The sequence below is a fragment of the Lathyrus oleraceus genome, chromosome 2 (genome assembly GCF_024323335.1).
Source record: "Lathyrus oleraceus cultivar Zhongwan6 chromosome 2, CAAS_Psat_ZW6_1.0, whole genome shotgun sequence".
In the NCBI taxonomy this organism is placed as follows: domain Eukaryota; kingdom Viridiplantae; phylum Streptophyta; class Magnoliopsida; order Fabales; family Fabaceae; genus Lathyrus; species Lathyrus oleraceus.
The window spans coordinates 383,742,731-383,748,730 of record NC_066580.1 but is presented as its reverse complement, the minus strand read 5'-3'; positions in this window follow the sequence as shown (position 1 = coordinate 383,748,730).

The following is a 6,000-nucleotide window of genomic DNA, read 5'->3' as shown; positions in this document are numbered from 1 at the left end:
TACCCATCAACTGTCTTTATGGTTATCCAGTTACGGATAACGTTGGATCAGCAATAAAGCACTCGACTCTACATCTAGGATCCATAGTGGTTTCAGGTCGAAGAGTGGTAGACACCATTATCACCATGAGAATAACTTATGACACTTTGCATAACTTTCTATATAGTATTCTCATAGCGGGTCAATCCGGTATAAATATTACTCCTAATATTCATACCTATGTTTAAGACTTGATAACTCTTTATCCATGATCCATGAGATGTGATCATCAGTCTACAAACATAATAGTCTTAATGCTTTAATGTTATCCCACTTCACACCAAAGCTCGACTACGGATACTTTAAGAATAGTGTCCTTATGTTTAATGTGTTCTCATGATTAAGTCACACTTAATACATTAAACGGACTATCTATTCCAGGGACTTTATTAATCAACCATAATAAAGAAAATACTTTTTATTATTAATAAATAATTCGATACAAGTACCAAAAAGTATTGGCCTCTAGGGCTTACACCAACACAAACATCATGAATCATGAACACCCAAATCTCATGGTAAAATAATGTACGAAATTCACACAACATACAATCATGATATTACATAATTGATTTCATATGTTCATACATAATTCATCAAAGAAATAGAAGTAAAGAAAAATCTATTGAGATTAAGGGTATTGATCTACCTAACATGCAATATACACCCTATTAGGAGTAACCCTATATCTTAGATTTTTCAGCAAGATGCAAACTTCAAGCTCTAACAATGGAGTTTCCTTTAGACATAACTCTTGCCTCTTCTCACCATAAATTATGTTTTACATAGAAATTTTCCTAAAAACCTCTTACTACCCTTTTTATTAGTAACCTAATCTCCCTCAATTAGAGACTTCCAACACTACCCTCACTTATCCTCTTATTTACCAACATGCTCTCCTTATCTCTAATTTTATTTTAATAAATAAAATATTAATACTATTATTTTCTATTTTTTTTATTTCCATCAAAATCTCATTCTCTATTTTTTTCTAATTAAATAAATAAAATGACTATATTCTATTATTAATTAAAATACCAATATTCTAGTTATTTTCTAACCATTCTACCAAACACTTATTTCTCACCACACCCTACCAATACCATTACACCCCCATACCACATAAGTTTATTTTAATTAAAACACTAAATAATCAAATAAAATTCTAAATAATTCAATTAAAATAATTAATCAAATTTGGGGTGTTACACCCCCTCTAAACCGTTTTTCTACTTCCATATTCACACCCAACAAAGATCTCATTGATACATTTGATATAACATTTTCAAAAAGAATAGTGTTCTGGACTGGGCCATGACACTTGGCACGGCACGGCCCAATGCTCGCCAAGCCCACGTCCAAACGACCATGTCCAAACGACCACGAGGACACGTCAGGTGAACGACCGTCCGCCCGAAGAACGTCTCCCCGGCCCCTTAAATACGTGTCGGACAACGAGCGGGTCCTCCCCATACGATCTCCATCCACTCATCGTCAACCCACGCCGCGGACACCTAAGTTGTGTCGGGCAGAGCCATAACGGCATCCCACTCACCACGTCACCCAACTCCCCTATATTGTCTCCTTAGGGATAGGGGCAGTTGGACCAGGGGGCAGACCTTGGTCTAGGTCTTAACGCTTCTTACGCGTCCCCTGGCAGCTCCTCCTTGGGCCTTGCTAATCCAGCCCATTAGGAGCCTTGGCCCAGCGCTGGGGGCTCAATATAAATACCCCTTTCATGGCAAAGGGGCAGGTATTCTAACTCACACTCTGATAACCTCATTCTGTACCTTTTCTGACTTAAGCATTGGAGCACCTTGCAGGTACACCCCCCTCTCATTTCATTCTCCGGCCCATTCACCAAGACCTTGGAAGGCCCTCCTGATCAGGTAAGATCAGTGGCGCCGTCTGTGGGAAATAGCTATCCCCATCTTCATCAAACGAGGATCAAAAGCTCATTTATTTCTGTCCTTCCAACATGGCCGGAGAACAACATAGCGATCACAGCCGTCCCCTCGTCAACTACAATATGGACGACGGCCCGCCATCCCATGAAACGGACGCTCGGGACGGTCATCCATCCACCCCGTCTCCAGAGCCCCAAAACAACGGGGATGCCTCTCACGCCCACAATTTAGGGGCAGAGACATTTCATCCCATTCCCGTTCCCGTTGAAGGAGACGCCGTAATGATTGCCATGGTGAATGCCCTCAATCAGGCCGGTTCTATGCTCCACCAGCAGCACGAACGAATCATGGCCCTCGAAGCCGAACGACAAGAGGCCCGGCCCCAGCCGGTGAGTAGGATACAACAACGTTCGGAGCCAACGAAGAAGCGAGGACGTCGCTCTCCAGAACCCCACGTCAGCAGGGCACGCGCCCGTCGTGACGGTGGTCGAGCGGGAACATCACCAAGGCGCGGACACAGCCCCGACAACGACGAACTGTCTCCCTTAAGGAGCGACGAGGAAGATTTGCATTGCCCCCTATCTCGGGCAATAATGGAAGCCCCGCTCCCCAAAGGCATGGAGAAACCACCAAATCTAGCTGTGTACGACGGGACTACAGATCCCGACGATCACGTCGACAACGTCAACGCGATGCTCGACTACCGCAATGATATAACCGGGCACCTCAAATGCCGACTGTTCTCAACGACCCTCAGGAAAGGGGCCATGGCTTGGTACAAAAGCTTGGCCCCTGAGTCCATTACGTCATGGAGAGTCATGAGGTCCATGTTCACCAGGCACTTTACAGCTTCCCGTCGTCACCCCAAGACTGAGGCGACCCTTGAAGCCATAGTGCAGAAGAAGAATGAAACACTGCGCTCATACATCGAGCGATTCAACCAGGAAGCTGTCGAGGTAGATACCACCGAGCACATGAAGAAGTATCTCCTCGAGAGAGGTCTCTTGCCCGGCAGTGAACTTAGCAGAGCCGTAGGGATCGAGCCTCCCCGCACCTTAAACGAGCTCCTGCATAAAGCCCAGGCCTACATCAGATACGAGGAAAAGCAGGTGGCACACAATGCCCGCAGCGGACGTAACGCTGGGGAGACCGAGCACTCAAAACGCGAGGACACGAGCATTTCCCGTCGCAACGGAGACAAACGAAGAGAAGAAAGACCTCGCGAGCTCCGGGAAGGAAGAGGCCCCGCGGGCAGATATAGCGAGTACACCTTACTGACAGCTCCTCGAGAGCGCATCCTCGCAGAATGTATCAACTCTGAATTTAAGCGGGGCAGGGTCAGGTTCCCAAAACCGTCTGCACCAAAGCCCCACACCGACAAATCAAAGTACTGCCGGTTCCACAGAAGTCACGGGCACGTGACCGAAGACTGCGTCCACCTGAAGGATGCGATAGAAATTTTAATCCAAGAGGGGCACCTGAAGCAGTATACGAGGAAGAACGAAGCTCCCAGACACGACGAGCCAGAGAAGAAGAGACCCCGGGAAGACACACCCCCTGACAACTCTCCCTATCAAGTGGCCCTCTGCGTGTCACGACCGGAAGATTTCTTCCTCCCCGAACCATTGCCCGAGGGCAAGATCACTGCACTCAGCCCCTGGGAAAACTTCCCTACCACACTGGTGATATCAGGAGGAGGAACTAACGGGGAATCCGCGGCCCTCTCCGTCAAACGTAAGTTCGACGAACTCCTACTGACTGCCCCCGAGCAGAAAGCGACATTGACAAAATACCGGGGAAAATCCAACCCAATATCCTTCTTCTTGGAGGAACTCCCGGGCGGATCCCCGAACTCGGGCATCCCACTATTGATAAGGGCAAAGATGGCCCAATTCGACGTACGACGCATCCTGGTCGACCAAGGCAGCTCAGTGGATATCATGTACGTCCACCTCTTCAAGACTCTGAAGCTAGACAAGACCAACTTAGCCCCCTACGTCGGATCAGATCTCCAAGGATTCAACGGAGCAACAACCAGACCGTGGGGATATGTTGAGCTCCTCGTCACCTTCGGCGAACAAGAAACGGCCAGGGAAGTCAAAATCCAATTCCTGGTCGTAGACTGTCCGTCTCTCTACAATTGCATCTTTGGACGCCCGACACTGGCCGAACTCACCGCGGTCCCATCCACCGTCCACCTGAAGATGAAATACTACACCAAATTGGGACGTGTGGTCACCATCCATGGTGACATCGAAGCAGCCCGGCGATGCTACGACGCCGCAGTAAAAGGACAGGCCGTAGTCAGCACGAAGAGCAACTGCGACAACAAAAAACTCAAGACCGAGGATCCTGCCCGAGGAGTCAACGCCATCGACCTCGACTGTCGCATCGGGCTGGACGAGACCGAAGAGGGGAGGTTCCCCAAGGAACGCTCTCTCGAACACCCGGTCCGACCAATCCCCGACGGGGAGTTCGAACTCATTCCTCTTGGGGACGATCCGGAAAGGACGGTGAAGATAGGTAAGGGACTACCCGAGGAAACAAGAGAAGAGCTAGTAGCATGCCTCAAAGAGAACTCCGACCTCTTCGCGTGGAATGCCGCAGAAATGCCCGGGCTGGACCCCGAGATCGCGTGTCATAAGCTAGCTTTAGACCGGGCAGCCAAGCCCATAGCACAGCGTAGACGCAAGCAATCGCCCGAAAAGGCAGGGGCTGCCGAGCGAGCTGTAAAAGACCTCTTAGAGGCAAATTTTATTTCTGAAGCCCAGTACACAACCTGGCTCTCTAATGTAGTCCTCGTTAAGAAAAATAATGGAAAATGGCGTATGTGTGTTGATTATACTGATCTTAATAGGGCTTGCCCGAAAGATGCTTTCCCCCTCCCTAATATAGACTTGCTCGTTGACAACTCTGCAGGTTTTAAACTCTTGTCCTTCATGGACGCATATAGTGGATACAACCAGATCCCTATGTCGCCCGCAGACAAGAAACACACAGCCTTCATGACCCCAACGGGCAATTACTATTACAACGTGATGCCGTTCGGGCTCAAGAACGCTGGCGCTACATACCAACGCATGATGAACAAAGTCTTCAAGGACGAAATAGGGGACATGCTCGAAGTGTACATGGACGACATGATCGTCAAATCACACGAGGAGACAACCCATGCTCGACACCTTGCGAAGGTATTCGAGCAGGCGAGACAGTGTAAAATGAGGTTCAACCCCGAAAAATGCACGTTCGGAGTCCGGGCAGGCAAGTTCCTCGGTTTCTATCTCACCGAAAGAGGGATCGAGGCCAACCCCGACAAATGCCGGGCATTCTCGGAGTTTCCGACCCCGAAAACCAAAAAATCGATCCAGTCACTCAATGGAGTGCTCGCCTCACTCTCCCGTTTCATCGCCAAGTCCGCCCAGCACGCATTGCCATTCTTCAGACTCCTTCGCAAAGAGGCTACCTTCGACTGGACCGATGAATGCGAGCAAGCGCTACTCCATCTAAAGAAGGTTCTGTCCCAACCCCCGGTCTTATCACGGCCATCAGAAAAGGAAACCCTATACTTATACCTATCCGTGGCAACCGAGGCCGTCAGCGCCGTTCTAATAAGAGAAACCGACGAAGGACAAAAGCCCATCTATTTTACGAGTAAAACACTCCAAGGTCCCGAGCTCCGATATCAGCAAATCGAAAAGGTCGCCCTGGCCCTCATCAACACAGCGAGGAGACTACGATATTACTTCCTCGCACACACGATAAAGGTGAGGACCGACCAGCCAATCAAACAGCTGCTCGGGCGCCCGGATATGGCCGGGAGGATGCTCAAGTGGTCACTAGAACTCTCCGAATTCGACATACAATACGAAAGTAGGAAAGCCTTGAAAGCTCAGGCACTGGCCGACTTCGTCGCGGAGATGACCCACTGCCCGACCCCAGCAGAAAGCGCCCACAAATGGACGATCTTCGTCGATGGCGCCTCTAGCACATCAGGCAGCGGGGCCGGGATCATCCTCGAAAATGAAGAAGGGATCCTGATAGAGGTATCATTAGC